The sequence below is a fragment of the Rhodnius prolixus genome, unplaced genomic scaffold, assembly GCF_049639745.1.
Source record: "Rhodnius prolixus isolate KJV_2025 unplaced genomic scaffold, Rpr scaffold_1, whole genome shotgun sequence".
Lineage (NCBI taxonomy): Eukaryota > Metazoa > Arthropoda > Insecta > Hemiptera > Reduviidae > Rhodnius > Rhodnius prolixus.
Genome location: NW_027411581.1, coordinates 7,118,137 through 7,136,775, shown reverse-complemented (window position 1 = coordinate 7,136,775; position 18,639 = coordinate 7,118,137). Strand labels below are relative to the sequence as shown.

The 18,639-nt window shown below is 33.7% G+C and overlaps 2 long non-coding RNA genes across 2 annotated transcripts; both read left to right on the top strand.

Moving 5' to 3' along the window:
- Positions 1-370: 370 nt before the first annotated feature.
- LOC141451260 (uncharacterized) lies at positions 371-2,851 on the top strand. Its single transcript, XR_012456643.1, has 3 exons — positions 371-698; positions 1,775-1,826; positions 2,712-2,851. It is a non-coding gene; the product is annotated as an uncharacterized lncRNA (long non-coding RNA).
- A 2,810-nt stretch (positions 2,852-5,661) lies between these two features.
- Positions 5,662-16,753, top strand: LOC141451401 (uncharacterized). Its single transcript, XR_012456743.1, has 3 exons — positions 5,662-5,679; positions 15,658-15,709; positions 16,606-16,753. It is a non-coding gene; the product is annotated as an uncharacterized lncRNA (long non-coding RNA).
- Positions 16,754-18,639: the final 1,886 nt, after the last annotated feature.

The following is an 18,639-nucleotide window of genomic DNA, read 5'->3' as shown; positions in this document are numbered from 1 at the left end:
TATTAAGAGAAATTGATTTGAGCTCCCCTCTAGGTACTAAAGAAAATCTAACTGATTCCCACCAAAATATTATTGAGATATCCTGTGTTATTTGGCACTTGAGCGGAATATCTAATTTCAATATTCAGTGATTTCTCCGTTTTTGAATTGGTTACGGATAAAAAAAAATCCCTAAACACATCGAGCAAAATGCTTTATTTATTTTCTTTATCTTGATGCCAGGTGACGAAATTAGGAGCACTTTTTTTTTTTAAATTTAAAAGTGTAATTTTTGTTTTATTATATTTTTCGCTTTTCTTGTATGAATTGTTTAAACAATCTTATTGCAAAAATAATTAACTGAAACTTCAAGGTAACCATAGCAATTTTGTCGAAGTTATTATCATTTTCTTTGTTTTAAAATAAAATTCAATTACTTAAGGGGGAAGTTTCGGCACTTTACGCTAAATATTCTAATTGCCAATTACAATTGCTTTCACCGTATCACAACAATTTTTCGTTCATTACTCTAAATAAAATCCAATAATAACTGGCCTTATTTATCTATATAAAATAATTAAATTTAATGATTGACACCAAATTTTAATCTATTTGATAATCTATTACAGTTTAAATATATTCCAAGTGTGGAATATAAATACCACTTACATTTTAGAAAACGGTGCATTTCATTTGACGCAATGAAGACCTCCATTTATGTAAGTATTTTTATTATTGTAAAATATTGGACACATTCACTAGTAATCAATCTTAATGTTTCTACATTAATGACTTTATCTTATTATTGGTTAGAAAAAGAATTCCAATCGAATTATATTCTCACAAATATCACCAGAAATGAAAAATACTTAGTACTTGATAAAATCTGATATGGACATTTATGTACTGTTTTCTTTTGATACAGTTGGAGTAATTAATTAGTATTTCTTGAAAATAAAAAAAAAAACTGGATATAAGATAATTGTCCTTAATTGTAACTTAAATGTGCGGAGTGCAGCCGTTGTTGTGACTGTGCGAAATTTGGTGATGGCAGATCGTCGCTTGACTGTGCGGGAGATTGCCCGAGAGGTTGGAGTTAGTGCAACTTCAAAACGGAGGTCCTTTCGTTCTGGCGACAACAACTTGGTCACTCTCCGCTGATGTGCGGCTACTTTGAAGCGATTGAATCACTCCTTAATTCGTGTTTCACCCATCGCTTCGTCTCCAAACACCTGCTGAATCTTACGAATTGTTTCGCTTTGAGAATCACCAAGCTTTTGACAATATTTGATGCGGTGCTTTTGCTCAACACGTTCTCTCCAGTCATCTTGAGAGAATCGGTAATCCGACGTTGTGTAGCACCTCACTCAGCGACCCACAGGCAGCGACTGAGGCGCTGGAAGTCGGTGACAAAATTCACACATACGCATGAAGGTGTTTTCCTTTACTGAGTAGAATGGCGCCGCGCTATCGTCTTTATTTTGCGAGGGAAAAATAAAGGTCGGATACTTTTTAGACAGGCCTCGTATATAAATAAATAACTCGATCTGTTGAATATCTGTCTATGATAGACACTTTATTTGCTGTCGCTTAGGTCGTGTAAGCGGTAACTATGTTTCAAACTTTTCTTTCTTTACGAACTGCCGAAGGAAGCTGTCAGAAGTTAGAATAGGAGTTTGGTTGTAATATAGAGGAGGAAATGTTATCTTTTCTAGTTTGAAAGTAACATGCTCAGACTTAGAAATTTATTTGGTTTTATTCTGATATTTACAATAATTTTTTTTTTCTTTTTCAGATTCTATTCACAGTTGTGTGTGTTGCAGCATTTTTTATGCAAGCTCTAGCAAGTAAGTTTAGAAATTAATAAACATGTTTGAATGATTCAAGTTTATCAGAATGTTTTCTGCAGGTTTTCTTTGTGTCTAAGGCAATCTGTAGATTATGGTGTTACGCATTATTCACACAATGCTCATCTATATGCACAATTCTCACTAATCGAGGTAGCTGGTGCAATCACAGTCAGTCTTGCTAAGCAATTCTTTTGTTTATTTAAAGTGATCTATAGCAAGGATGACTTCTTCGGGCGTTTTAGTCGCCCGGAGAATATCTGCCAAAAATTGAGAATATCAAAATAAATTTTAGCAACCATTACCTTGGAGTGCTTCACAACTAAATAATTGATTAAAGTCCATGAGGACATCCCTCTTTTCGCTGGGTTTTTTTCCTCTTCAGCTGGGGACCAATAAAAATTCGTGTCCTTTAATTCCAACTCGCCAACAATGTCAGCCGTTGGAAAAATTACGTTGGCGTGGAAACTCCTTTAAAAGAGAGGAAAGAAAATTAACAGAGCTATGTCCTGTCACTAATAACAGAATAGACAACTAGTTCTTGGGCAGACGCTAGCACTGTACTTTAATATTATTTACAAGTTATTGTTGTTGCCTGGATTTTAACTATCATAGTTTACATTAACAGTGGCTCTACATAAGGAATGCCATTTTTTTGTTTATTTCATTCTATTTTAATCTTTTTATCATTTTTTAAAAAAATGTATTCCATTATATAAAATTATTAATGATCCCTTCAATTACCTAGAAAATGAATAATGTAATACACTCACACAAATTGTATCTTGCCTCATTCAAAAATTATACTAAGCCTTCAAAGTAAAAACATCTATCAGGGCAAAACTGTATTTAATTATATATTAACTAGCACTGGTTTGGTTCCAGGTTGCGAAGATGGCGATTTAATAGATGAAAATGGAGAGATTTGCTTCATTCCGCTTAAGTGAACGACGTATTGAGTGAATGGATCATACATGTTATTCCAGATGGCGGTCTTGGCTAAGCTGAAACATGGTCATCTATTTGCTGATGTCAAAAAAAATAAATAATTTATTATTAAAAGTGATGTTTATTAACACCCAGATTATCCTATACTGCGAAGAGAACATATAAAATAATGCGGAAGTTATAAACCCATATATAACTTGCGCCGGTGAGCAATGCAATAGATATGCTGTATGGATTGTGCGAGGTACATGATCTGGTCATCTGACCAGTTAAATTCTAGACGAAACTTTCTCTAAGTTAAGGAAAACAAGGAGATAAAACATGCAAAGCCTTCAGTTTCAGGACTCTCCCACAAAGCATTACTAAGTGAGTAATTAAAATGGCGAAGTCAATGACGAATCTTGAAAAGTAATTCGCCAGCGTAATGAAGACATTTAGGAAGTAAAACAACAGTACATCTTGGGGATTTAGCCTTAAGTTCTAAATTAGTTAGCCTGGGATAGTGTTTAGACCGACGGTTGATTATATTACTTACTAATATGTGACCTGGAAGGGCCAGGATGTTTAGTTAAAAGCAGAGGTTTATAAGTACAGCTGAGAGAGGGAAGTCATCTCTTTTTCAAAGATGCCTTGGCCAGGGAGCAATGGAGATGATAGAGAATCTGGCTTTCCTGGGTTTAGTCATTGAAGAAAGACTTATGGTATCATACGATACAATTTAATGAAGGAGGAGAGTTGAGAAAATGATTAATAAGATTGTTTATTATGCAATAATTTGGTTTGTATGCAAAGAAGATATTTAATCAGTATCTAGGAAGCAATGAATAATAAGCCAATTAACACTAGAGTGTGCATCAAAAACGATATTAAATTTATCCCCTAAATATCATGGATAATGATTGTTAGTGGGCGCTAATGACCAAATCTGTCGATGCGCCAAAAGCAAAAAAAAGTGATAATTTTCTTGTTAAACATTTCTAAATTTCTATTAGGAGGACGCTGTTCTTCCATTTACATATTTCCAAATTTACAAATTAACAACGTCGAATAATACAAATGATGTCTCAAGCAGTTAATTATAAATCAAAACGAAGTTAAATGTATTTGGGGTCAGCTGGTGACATTTATTAACTTTATTAACTTATTAATGCTTACAGTTAAAGTCAATTCGGGTTTTAAAAAAGAAGGAAAGGATAAGGCAAGTCCAAGATCATAAAAGGATCATAAGATTTCACTCTTTACAAAATTTTCAATAAAACAAGAAAAAGTGTCCTGCCAACACTCCAACCTTGCACCGTAACATAAGAAACTTCGCTCGAAGATGTACTTTGTAAGAGTATCTAAATTAAAGTTCCAAATTTTAATATACAGGTTGTCCCACTTAAACCGGTCACTTTTGAAATAACTCTTAAACAAAGCGAGATATAAAAAAAACCATAAAGTTTGTTGAAGTATTTTCTCTCTAGTTTGTGATGGTGATAGTGTTTTGTGATTCTATTGTCGCCTTACCCCTTAAATCGGGGCTAGAAAGAGGCGATTCACTTAAAACATCAAAAAAAGAATCAGTTTGATTACAAAAATCGATAAAAAAAAAATCCTATTTATTCAAAATTAATATGTTTTAAAATATTTAATTAAATATGAAAATGAAAATGAGTTATTTACTAATTAATTTTAAATATAATATTATTATCGAGTAATAGGGAAAAGTGCCCGAATTTCATTCCTGCGCCTAATTTCGTTGCCTAATTCAAAACAATCTTCAAGTACTGCACTCTAATGGAAACGTTAAGAAAGCTATATTGAGGCAGCAGTAATCGTTTGGAAACGATTACTCGGGGTACGGTTCATGTCCAGCCGAGTTTTGAAGTGTTATATTTTTAGCCACAATAAATTGTTATATTTGATAGTGTTTCAAAATGAGTTCCAGTCTTTTACGGTTCGTTAAAGTATTAATTTTGCTCAGGGCATGTCCCATATTGTCTTTATTTTGAAATTCTTAAACTAAACGCCAGTACATTCATGTGTTTTTTCTTAAGCGGTAGCCATCTTTAAAAATGTAATAATAGTTTCTAATTCCATCCCCTTAAGTAGTCTTAATTTTATCCCGGGGACTAAATTTAGAACATTATTTTTATTTCATATTTGAAACAGTTAAAGAAAACAGTGGACTATTTACTATCGATTTAGATGACGAAACGAAAGCAATGGAATCCTAAGGCAATGATAGAAGCAGCGAAGGCGGTGAGAAAAAATGAAATGGGATTTAAAACGGCAGCAAAAAAACATTTCAAGTTCCAAGAAGAACGCTGAAGGATTCTGCCAAATCCTCATTAGAACCAGACGGTAAACAGAAATATTAGCCGACCAACTGTTTTCCCTAAACACATCGAGCAAAATGCTTTATTTATTTTCTTTATCTTGATGCCAGGTGACGAAATTAGGAGCACTTTTTTTTTTTAAATTTAAAAGTGTAATTTTTGTTTTATTATATTTTTCGCTTTTCTTGTATGAATTGTTTAAACAATCTTATTGCAAAAATAATTAACTGAAACTTCAAGGTAACCATAGCAATTTTGTCGAAGTTATTATCATTTTCTTTGTTTTAAAATAAAATTCAATTACTTAAGGGGGAAGTTTGGGCACTCTACGCTAAATATTCTAATTGCCAATTACAATTGCTTTCTCCGTATCACAACAATTTTTCGTTCATTACTCTAAATAAAATCCAATAATAACTGGCCTTATTTATCTATATAAAATAATTAAATTTAATGATTGACACCAAATTTTAATCTATTTGATAACCTATTAAAGTTTAAATATATTCCAAGTGTAGAATATAAATACCACTTACATTTAGAAAATTTTCATTTCATTTGACACAATGAAGACCTCCATTTATGTAAGTATTTTTCTGATTGTTAAATATTGGACACATTCACAAGTAAACAATCTTAATGTTTCTACATTAATGACTTTATCTAACTATTGGTTAGAAATAGAATTTGAATCTAATTCAATTCTCAAAAATATCACTGCAAATAAAAAATGATTAGTACTTTATAAAATCATTTATGTAAAAGGTTTTCTTCAGATACAGTTTACCGTAATGGCTAATGTAAAGAATAGTTACCCGATGGTGGTGGCCTGTTTATTTTTAGGCAGTACAGCGCACTTACCGTTGAGTTTTTAAACTACTTCCCGCCAATGAACTGTTTCGGATTGTGCGAATTTCGTAACTCTTATGTTTCACGCGCATGCGCAGTACACTTACTGCATAGCAACTGCTTCCTTTTTAATGTATTATTAGTTCCCGCGAGTGCCCTGTTTGTGACCTGAGGTGCCTTTTTTTTGTAACTTTGTGAGCACGAGCGTTTTAAATTTGCAGTTTTTTTTTTTAAATTAAGGCATGATTGTAGTGTGAGTGAGGATGGAGTAATGAATGTTTTAAAATTTTGTATGGATGTTGGTTTGATCAGTAAGAGATATGTATGTCCGAAGTGTGGATGTGATATGAAAATAACAAAAAAAAATAGTGCGATTGATAAGTATGGTTGGAGGTGCCGAGGCTATTCGACCCCGACAAGTATACCCTCCTCAGGAAAAGGACTCCACAGAATAAGGTAAGTTTCTTTTGTGTTGTTCTTTGTAATTATTGTAATGAATCTTGTGACTCAAATTAAAAAATTGAGGGTGATTAGGTAGGTTAGGAGGGGGGTGTGGGGGCAAAGCCCCCATATAAAGGGGGGTTTAAATAAAATTATGAATCTTAAATAAATAATTCGAAGTGATTCTGATTCGCTGTTACCATATAACCCGCCAGATTTAAATGTAAATATAAAATAAAGAAATAGTTTTATATTTATATATGAATATGGCGGGTTCTATAGTAACAGCGAATCAGAATCACTTCGAATTAGGCCACACCCCCGGGTAACTATTCTTTACATTTACCAGAATCCTAAAAGAGTTACAATGAAAAGAAAGTAAATAAAAAGTAAACTAAGGAGTAATAATATTAAATTAAAATAATTATCCATCAAGTAAGAATCAGACATAATATTTGCAAATTAGCTTACCTACGAGGGTCGCTTGAAAAGTCCGTGCAAAAATAAAAACTACTTAATTTTTTGGGGTAAACCTTTTTTATTTTTCAACATAGTCTCCTTTTAGGCTTATACACTTCGTCCAACGCTGCTCTAGTTTGTTGATCCCTTCCGAATAATAGGATTTGTCCAAGTCTGAAAAATAGCCATTCGTTTCTGCAATCACCTCCTCGTTTGAATAAAATCTTTTTCCCGCCAACCATTTCTTCATATTGGGGAACAAATAGTAGTCCGAGGGAGCCAAGTCTGGAGAATAGGGGGGATGTGAAACGAGTTGGAACCCTATTTCCATTAATTTTGCGACCACAACTGCTGAGGTGTGAGCTGGTGCGTTGTCGTGATGGAAAAGGACTTTTTTGTGGGCCAATCGTGGGCGTTTTTCTTGCAGCTCGGTTTTCAAACAGTCCAATAACGATGAATAATATGCACCTGTAATAGTTTTACCCTTTTCCAGATAGTCGATGAGGATTATTCCTTGCGAATCCCAAAAGACAGTCGCTATAATCTTTCCGGCCGAAGTAACGGTCTTCGCCTTTTTTGGCGCAGATTCCCCCTTGGTAACCTATTGTTTAGATTGTTCTTTGGTCTCAGGAGTGGTAGTGATGTATCTATGTTTCATCCACAGTGACGAAACGACGCTTAAAGTCCTGCGGATTCTTCTGGAACAGCTGCAAACCGTCCTTGCAACACTTCACACGATTTCGTTTTTGGTCAAGCGTGAGCAATCGCGGCACCCATCTTGCGGATAGCTTTGTCATGTCCAAATGTTGATGCAAAATATTATGTACCCGTTCATTCGAGATGCCCACAGCACTAGCAATCTCACGCACCTTCACTCTTCTGTCATCCATCACCATATCATGGATTTTATCAATGATTTCTGGAGTAGTAACCTCAACAGGGCGTCCAGAACGTTCAGCATCACTTGTGCCCATATGGCCACTCCTAAAATTTTGAAACCACTTATAAACTGTTCTAATCGAAGGTGCAGAGTCACCATAATGTTTATCAAGCTTCTCTTTAGTCTCCTGAGGCGTTTTGCCTTTCATAAAGTAGTATTTAATCAACACACGAAATTCTTTTTCGTCCATTTTTTGAAAATCACTCGACTTCCTCGATTCAAACGAATGCCAAACACAAGGAAATAGACCGATCTGGCTGAAACTTGGTGTGTGTTCTTCCAAGAGATGCTACTAACTAAACATAACCTCGATACGCGCCAGTGGTGCTATCTCTCTGACTTTGCACGGACTTTTCAAAGGACCCTCGTATATCAAGTAAATAGAAAATTTTCTAAATTAAAAGTGAACACTTCAAAGAAATAAAAATAATAAAGATACAGAAAAATAATAATAATTATAAAAATAATAATACAAAATGTATAAGTAAAAGAAAAATAATAGAAATACTCTTTTACTTATACATTTTGTATTATTTAGAAATTGTATTATAGAAATACTCAGGGAAGGGATTAGCTATGAGGTTAGCATACTGGACTCCCACGCGGAGGTCCCGGGTTCGAATCCAGCAGCTGACCCTTAGATTTTCTCTTCCTAGGAGCTTCTTACAGCTCACTGTCCGGTGATGGACAGTGTTGTCTGTAACGAGAGAACACTGTCCGGAGGCCGGCAGTGCACTGGAAAAAGCTCCGGGCGCTAATGACCTCAGCTGTTGATGCGCAAAAAAAAAAAAAAAAAAATAGAAATACTCCCGGGTTCGAATCCAGCAGCTGACCCTTAGATTTTCTCTTCCTAGGAGCTTCTTACAGCTCACTGTCCGGTGATGGACAGTGTTGTCTGTAACGAGAGAACACTGTCCGGAGGCCGGCAGTGCACTGGAAAAAGCTCCGGGCGCTAATGACCTCAGCTGTTGATGCGCCAAAAAAAAAAGAAAAAAAAAAAATAGAAATACTGACAATAACAAATTAAAATCCTCCAAGCAGGAGGATACACAAAATTACCTCACGCAGAATATTTCAATAACATTTATTAAACTGATTGCTCAACTTAGAACTGCAAGTAAATATCACATTATAATAACAATAAACGCCATTTCTTATAAAATAGATCCGCAACAAGATTGTGCTCTATGTAAATCTAATTCACGCCATTTAGAGAACGCTACCTCGCTCATATAAACCCTGATTCCTCCTGGCCTGGTCTGGTTTTGAACCCCTCGTCCATGAAAGATTATAGAAATATTTATTTATTTTTTTTCATCAGCACTAAGGTTGAGATCCTTTATAGAATAAAGAAAAAAATAAAATATAATAAATAAATAAAAAATGAAATAAAATAAAAAAATAATAATAAATTTAGATAACATTTAAATAATTAAAAAAAAAAAAAATTATGCATTGTTTGTACTACATTTGTGATATTGTTCAGTATTTCTGTGTATATTTACTTGTATTGTCGCGCCAAACTTTTTTCTCCTTTTGTATGGGGCTAGACCCCAGATGCAAATTATAATATATAAATGTAAAATAGAGCAGTTTGCAAATAAACATAATCTACTAACCAAAAATTAATATTAATAATCATTGTACAAAGGGGGAAAAAAAGTCAATAAAATAAATGTGCAAATATATGAGCAAAAAAAAAAGAATAACTTGTCAGTAAGATCGTAGTGATTAATTAAACTAAATAAGCAGTTTTCTATATTTTAATAAGTTAATAGAAAAGAAGAAAATGTCATTTAATTTAGACAAATGCCCTGGCTCCAAAAAGGTCAATAACTTTATTAATTGTTGCTCATTACTAATAGAAGGCAGAAAATGTTTAATTAAAAATTTGTTTCTTAACGAATCAAAAGCTGGACAGACTATAAAGTTATGAACTAAATCATCAGGCTGGTTCAGATTACAAAATATACAGAATTGAGTGGTATCAAAGCGAAATTTCTCTTTATTTATGTAAATATTAAAACATTTTTTATGAGATAAATGTAGTTTGTGCGATTAGCCTCAATTTGTTAATGTGAGTACTGAAAGTAAGAAAGAGTTCACAAGAGTAAGAGAAGTTACAAAAAAATCTGTAAATGGTACTACGACTGTTTAAAACAAGATCTATATCCTTACTGAACAAATTATTTTTGAAGGAGACTAACAAATTATTGTAGTTATCATGAACTAATTGGAAATCTTGAGACTGCCAAATATGATCTGATCCTATAGAAATTAAATATCTTCTCATTTCTGCCGCCCAATTATATGGCACGGTGAAATTACACAGTTCTAGCAGTCTAGAATAGCATATTTTAGGCAATCGAGAATTTGGCATAGCAAGTAAAGATTGCCACCAATTTAACATGCGTTTAAAAATTTTAAACTGTGTGTGACATCTACCAGTTTCCAGTCTAACGTATGAGTCAGGAGTGGATCTTGAAAGGTGTAATAATAATTTTAAAAATCTTAATTGACCTCTCTCCAGAACATGAGAATAACAAGGACCCCAAACTTCCGATAGATATAATAACACGCTCTCAGAGATGGCGTCATACAGATGGATTCTGGCTTTCCAATCATCACATTTAGATGATTGCAAGAAGGATCGAACTACAGCTGTAGCAGTACTATTTCTAGCTAGAAAGTGTTCACTTGTTCTAATAAATTTAGCAGAACGAAAAAACGGGACACCTAAGTAGGTGAACTGACTACAAAATTCAATCGGTTGTAGGTTATACATTAAACGTTTAATGTTAGAAGAATTAACTCCTTTAGTAAACACCACTGCAAAAGTTTTATTTATGTTCACAGTAAAGCTACTTTCAGTACAATAATAGTGAAGTATATTAAGATTTCTTTGGGCCCCAATCCAGGTAGGTGAGAGTAGCACCATATCGTCTGCATATAATATCATATGTAGATCTTTTACATCAGTTACAGCGAGGCCGATAGAATTACGGCTAGTAAAGAATTCCACAATATCGGACACGTACAAGGAGAAGAGGAGGGGACTCAAAATTTCTCCTTGTAAAACTCCCTCAGTTATGGAAATCTCATTACTTGTGATTAAACCATCAGAAATTACCGTTGCAGCATTACCATACAAATGCATTAATAAATGTAAACATTTTTTACTCAAACCCAGATTATATAATTTAAATTATAATTTATTATGATTTAATAAGAGTTAAAGGCTCTTTTATAATCGACGAAAACGGCAAAAACTTTACGTCTTTTTAATCTAAAGAACTGATGTTCTTTTGTACACTGTTCTTCCACTTGCTTCAAGAAAAAAGTTTTGTTTTTAGTCGTAGTTGAAATCAAATTTAGAAAAAATTAGAAATATTAGATTGGAATTCCATAAAATGGTTGCTATCACCATTACACAAAAACATCTGAACTAATTTGTGTGGGGATATCTAAAAAATAAAGTTTTCAGTCGAAGAACGTCGAATAACTCCAGTCTGCCTAGATCTTGACTTTGCCATCATAAGTGCTGCTACAATCAGAGCGTGGGAGTCCAGAGTTTTGGCTTGCCTATCCGTTGATTGTGCCCAGTTTGAACAGACTCTTTAAACAAAATAACGTAATTTTGACAATAAACTGAAATTTGTTTTTCATATTTTAAAGTACCACACCTTTTGAAAAACCTAACCGATTTCAAAAATTTTTTTTTTGTTTTTCTTAGGAGCTCAAATACTATAAAAATATGCAACAGAAAATATAACGTTCCATTTGAAAAAACAAAAGTTGGATGCTGTATCTCGAGATACAAGGGTTTAAAAAAATGGGTCAATCATTGAAAATAAACTAGACTAAAAATGATTAAATACGTGTTTTTTATTTTTTCGAAATTTCCCGCCGTTAAAAAAAAAAGTGGGTGGAGCATATAACTTGTCACCCTGTATAATGAGTTAAAAAAAATTAGAAGTTAACCTTCCAGCGGGCGCGAGTATCTCACAGATACAGACTAAGACTAAAAAGACTAAAAAGTCGCAGTTTAGTGACAGAGCGGCGGAGGGTGCTGTTCTTTAAGCAATGCTACACCCTCACGACTAGTTTCCTTTAATGCCAATCTCATCTTGTTTGGGGTTGTACATTTCTTTGCAATTGTCGATCCATGCTTGACATATACTCGCGACCAATCGAGTAAGTTTTCAAGCTTATCAATTATTTATATTTTTTTTTTTACACGTGTCCATCAAATTGAACTATTTTCAACATTGTTTATAAGAATAATGTTTTCTACTGACAGAAAAAGACATTGTATATCTCAGATACGAGGAGGAAATATCTGCGAAAGCTTTGAGACAGTCTAGTGGCTAAACATGCTGACTGCAATTATTAAACTTATTGTCTTGTAAAAAATAAAAAGTACTGTCGTTTTCTGAGCCATTTTTATTTGTTATTTCATTATTAATAATTACAGCTGTTATTTAATTAATTTCATTTCTTCTAGTGATAGGAAAAATTAAAAATAGCTAAGTTTATCTGTAAGATACGCGCGCCTGTTTTTGTAACTTTTTTGGCGCGCCCGCTGGAAGCGCGCACCTTTTAAACAGTGATTTCTTGTTATGCATAACGTACCTTATATTATAATGCTATATAAAATAAATATATTTTTGGAAGATTGTGCTGAGGATTTTTTTATAGTAAGCTTTGGATTCATGCGAGTTTATAACGTATGGCCCAATTCCATTGTTCATCTTCCGAAGATACATATTGGTTAAAAAAAATTTACCAAAGAAGTTCGCGCTCTACTGACATATACGAGGCCTGTCTAAAAAGTATCCAACCTTTATTATAAAGACGATAGCGTGGCGCCACTGTACTCAGTAAAGGAAGACACCTTCAAGGAGTGGTCGAAACTTCTGGAGGTGATTCAGCAGCTCAAATGCAACAAAAAATATTCACTTCACTTTGGCCCGATTCTCAATAGTGTCCAAGATATTTGCATTCTAACTTTTCCATTGATATTCGTGTTTTTTACCATAAAAAAGGTCCGTAACTTTTCTATCCTTTATCCTACAACAAATCAACTTATTCCAAACGAAACAGCTAGAGTTGCGCATTTATTGAGCTTCAAGTCCATATGAATGTTTTTGGTTTTTAATTAAACCCTACCCTGAACCGAGGGGTGTAAATGCAGAAAACTGGGATTTTGAGTAAGCGACTTTTCACTACTTATTTACTCAAATGTCAATTTTTGGTGAAGGAACGTAAAGAAAATAACCATTTTATTTTTGAATTATTATTAATTAACTTTGATAAAAAAAAACCTCCATTATGTCATTCAAATAAGTTGCCCAAACAATTGTGGTCAACTACTGCGTTTTATTGCTACTTTATTTTTTACTTCCGTTTTATTAAATAATGATTGCTAAAAACTAAAAAGAATATTTCTTTAGTCGATAATACTCCGCATTAACAAATGGAAAATTGTTAATTACTAACAGGACGAAAGATTAAAAGATCCACCTTGGACCAACCTTTGTAATACCCTATATGGATCTGGAGAGTTTTAATGTTTTCCTCATGAGGCTGTGTTGCCCGCAGGAATACCAAGAACTCTGTACAAACCGCTACAGTCTAACAAACCACAATCTTTTTTATTACATATATTTTTTTATTTTAATAACTTAATGGGGAAATTCTGACACTTTACGATAATATTCTGATTGCCAATTACCATTGATTTTACCGTATCACAGCAATTTTTTTTTCATTACTCTAAATAAAATCCAATAATAACTGGCCTTATTTATAAAATAATTAAATTTCATTAATGGCACCAAATTTGAATCTATTTGATAACCTATTAAAGTTTAAATATACTCCAAGTGTGGAATATAAATACCGCTAACGTTTAGAAAATTTGGTTCATTTCATTTGACGCAATGAAGACCCATTTATGTAAGTATTATTATTATTGTTAAATATTCGACACATTCATTAGTAATCAATCTTAATGATTTTACATTAATGACTTTATCTTACTATTGGTTAGAAATAGAACTTGAATCTAAATCAATTCTCAAAATATCACTGCAAATAAAAAATGATTAGTACTTTACAAAATCATTTATGTAAAAGGTTTTCTTCAGATACCGTTGAAGTAATTAGTATTTATAGAGAATTAAAAAGATAGAGAGAATAATTGTCCATTACCAAGAGTAAACTATTTTTTTTTTTTTTTTTTTTTTTTTTTTTTTTTTTTTTTTTTTTTTTTTTTTTTTTTTTTTTTTTTTTTTTGGTCGGCGCATCGACGTCTATGGCCATTAGCGCCCACCACACATTTTCTCTTTTCTTAATCAATGGCCACTAGAGCTGGGATGGTACCTATTGGCCTATCGGGCTGCCACATACATATCTTGCATAGCAAGGTAAGGTGGAGCCTAGGCTATCGGATATCGCACCGCGCTCCCCTCTTACATCATCGATCTGGTCGACGAGGGGGAATGCGGTTTCGCCGATGGTACCATCCCTTAATTCATTACTCACATTTTACAAAACACACATTTTGCAAAACTCACATTTCGTCAAGAATCAATCAAAGTATTGTATTTGGGTTTAGCTTCATTTAGACAAATATACAATCATGTTGACTTATCCGCTTCAAGTGAATAGTCTATCGTAAGGAGGCTATTTCCGTAGAATCTAACTCGAGTGTGCAGTACTTTTAACAAATATTCCTGCACACTCTAAAAGTGACCTAATCCTAAATGAATTTAAACCATTGCATTATTTGCAATGTTTGCATTATTAAATTTGTATTAATACTCATATATCTATATATATAAAAATGAATGTGTGTCTGTTTGTTTGTACTCGATAGATTCAAAAACCATACATCCGATCGCCGTGAAAATTTGGGAAATTATTAGGTATATCCCCGGGAAGGTTTTTGCAATTTTTTTTAAAAATCAGAGTTGGGGTTCTAGGTGCTCCCGAACAAATATCCCAAAAATATCAAAATAACATTTAATTAGTAATATTTGTTAAAAGTGTAACCATGAAAACCATGAAAAACAGTTTTTTGCAATTATTAATACGAGAATAAATTACACCGAAGATGGTGGAAAATCCATTAAACTAAAAGTACTCAATACTATTGATGTTGATAATCGTTGGGTAGTACCATATTCTCCATTACTACTAAAAACGTATAACGCACACATAAATGTTGGGTACTGCAATTCAGTGAAAGCTATAAAATATATTTGCAAATATGTGAACAAAGGAAGCGATATGGGAATATGTTTGGGGTGGAAAATACAACTGCATCTAACGATGAAGTCACCCAATATCAACTGGGACGCTTCATAAGTAGCAATGAGGCTGTATGGCGTATTTTATCATTTTCCATTCATGAGCGATATCCAACGGTTGTTCATTTAGCAGTACTTCTTGAAAATGGACAGCGTGTGTATTTTACATCAGAAAATGTACGTGCAAGAGCAATGTCACCACCACCGCCAACAACATTAACTGAATTTTTCACATTATGTAGAAATGCTACCTTTGCAAGGACACTACTGTACTCTGAAGTAGGGATAATTTTATTGTTAATTTTCATTTCGATGTATTGTATACATTTGGTCATTAATAAATTATGTTTGAGGTATCAAAATTGCCTTTTTGTTCAAACACAGCAACGTGTGAACGGGTACAGCTAGTATTGTATAAAATATTAAGTTTTGAGGACCTTCATCCTGTATACATAAATGTTACAGAAAATAATTTAAGATTTTAATGATAAACTTTTAAGGTTGGCAGAAACTCATTTGGTTTAATTCTGATATTTGCAGTATTTTTTTTTCTCTTTCAGATTCTGTTCACAGTTGTGTGTATTGCAGGATTTTTTATGCAAGCTCTAGCAAGTAAGTTTAGAAATTGATATACATTGTTCAAATATTTAAAGTATAGCTGAATGTTTGCAGGTTTGCTTTGTGTCTAAGGAATCTATAGATATTGATAATATGCAATATTCGAACAATGCCAGGCTAGCTGTTGCAATTACACTCAGTTTATTTAAAATTATCTATGACAAGGACAACTTCTTCGGGTGTTTTAGTCGTTTGGAGAATATCTGCCATAAATTGAGAATATCAAATTAAATTACCTTGGAGTGCTTCACAACCAAAAATCACCTCTTGTAGCAAAGTTTTAAGTAAATAGATTCTGACCCATTGATTATGATTGTTTAACGACCATGAGGGCTGCCCACTTTTCTCTGCGTTTCCTCCTCTTCAGTTAGGAGACAGTAAAAACTCATAGCTTCCGGTTTAAATCCGTTAATTTCAACTCGCCAACAATGTCAGCCGTTAGAAAAAATTACGCTTAGGCGTAAACCTCTTTAAAGAAGAGGAAAGAAAATTAACAAAGCTATGTCCTGTCACTAATAACAGAATAGACAACTAGTTCTTGGGCAGACGCTCGCACTGTACTTTAATATTGTTTACAAGTTATTGTGGTTACCTGGATTTTAACTATCATAGTTACATAAACAGTAGCACTACATAAAGGACGCCATTTTCGTTTATTTCATTTTATTTTAATTTTTTATCCATTTGTTTTATTTAAATGAATTCCATTATATAAAATTATTTATGATCTCCTCCAATTACCTAGAAAATATAGGAAATGAGTAATGTAATACACTCACACAAATTGTAACTCGCCGCATTTTAAATTATACTAAGCCTTCAAACTAAAAACATCTATCGGGGTAAAACTGTATTTAATTATATATTTAATGGGACTTGTTTGGTTCCAGGTTGCGCAGATGGCGATGCTGTAGCTGATGATGGAATTCCTTGCGAGATTGGAAAGTGAACGTCGTATTGAGCGAATGGATCAGTCAACTCATTCCAGGTGGCGGTCATGGCTAAGCTGAAACATAGTCATCTATTTCCTGATGTAAAAATAAATAATTAAAATATTATTAAAAGTGGTGTTATTTAAACCCAGATTACCCTAAACCGCGAAGAGAACGTATAAAATAATGCGGAAGTTATAAACCCATATATGACTTGCGCCGGTGAGTCAAGCAATAGATATGCTGTATGGATTGTGCGAGGTACTTGATCTGGTCATCCATCCAGCTGAATTCTTCACGGTTCTTTCCCAATGTTAAGGAAAACAAGAGGAGATAAAACATGGAAAGCCCACAGTTTCAGGAGTCCCCTACAAAGTAGAAGTAATTAAAATGTAGTAAAGTATTTCGCCTGTATAATGAAGACCTTTCGGAAGTAAAGTAATAGTCTATCTTGGCTTTTAGATCTAAATTATTTAGCCTGGGATAGTGTTTAGACCGGCGATTGATTACATTTCTTAATAAAATATGGCCAGGATGTTTAGTTCAAAGCAGATAGTTTTATACGCACAGCTTTGAGAGATAGATGTATTGACCATGGTAGCAATAATCATGATAGGAATTGTCTGTTAAAACCCATTTGCATCATAGGGAAGTATGAACGAAAACTTTTTTTTGATGTATTTAAGTACAAAACTTAGAAGAAGCAAAAAGAAAGCACTTCATATTTGAGCATTCTGAACCTAGGATCTAGGCCAGTGAAGGCGAACCTATGACCCGCCGCGCAAGCTTTTTCACTGACCCACCACAATTGCTAGGCAACCATTTGTTTGTTTTACGCGAGTTGTTTCAGATTTTCTAATTGTGTGGATTTGAATTTGAATTTGAAAATGTTTATTTACAATTTAAAACTTTTTATACAAATATATATAAAAGGAGGTTTCAGGCTGCATGCCTATATCCTCTCCACAACATATCAACATTTACATTGGGTACAAGTCCAACTTAATGCTAAGGCAAAAAATTTAAAAAAAACCTTACTACATAAGATTAATTAAAGCAAGATATGCTTTAGCCTTTTGTGTTTGTATTTTCTATAATTAAGAGAACTTAAGTTATGGTCCATAATACTTTTTATATGCGGGTAGGGACTATGTGTACAGGAAGTTACAAAGTTTTCCGTAGCGTTGTAGATAAATGTGGACACGCTGGCAACATCAAGTGCTGCATGCATGTAATCTATGGGTGTCCACCGGGGATATGACCCAACTAACCTTAAGCATTTGTTTTGGACTCTTTGTAACTTCCCGTAATTGGTGCAACAAGTATTGGACCACACAGGGGCTGCATATAGTAGTACGGAGCGGATATAGAGATAGTAGATAAGTTTTTTATTAAGAAAATCTAAGTTAGAGTTGCGGTTCAAAAGAGGAAAGAGACTGCACATAATTCCTACCGCTTTATCGCACACTGAGTTTATGTGTTTGGTGAAAGTTAATTTGGAGTCTAACACCAACCCGAGGTATTTAACTTCCTTGCTCCACGGAAGGGAGTCGCCGTTAATTTGGACAAATCTATTCACAGCCGGTCTGCGGCGTGTAAACAAAATAATTTGTGTCTTGGCATGGTTTGGCCTTATTTTCCATTTTGCAAAGTATTTGAAACATTTTTCAAGGGCTATCGATAATTGTCTGGCTATTGTGTCAACTCTGAAGGAAGAAATAAAGAAGGCAGTATCATCAGCAAACAGGGAGCAACTGGATTTGAGTTTCAGCTTGGTGACGTCATTAATAAAAATGTTGAAAAGTGTAGGCCCCAGGACTGAGCCTTGGGGAACACCAGCTTTAATTAACCTCACACCTGAAACTGTGGTACCGAGTGCAACGCTGAATTTTCTTTTAGTTAAATAGCTTTGAACAAAGTAAATTAAATATCTCGGAAAGCCATTCTCAATTAATTTATAGATAAGGCCATTGTGCCAAACACAATCAAAGG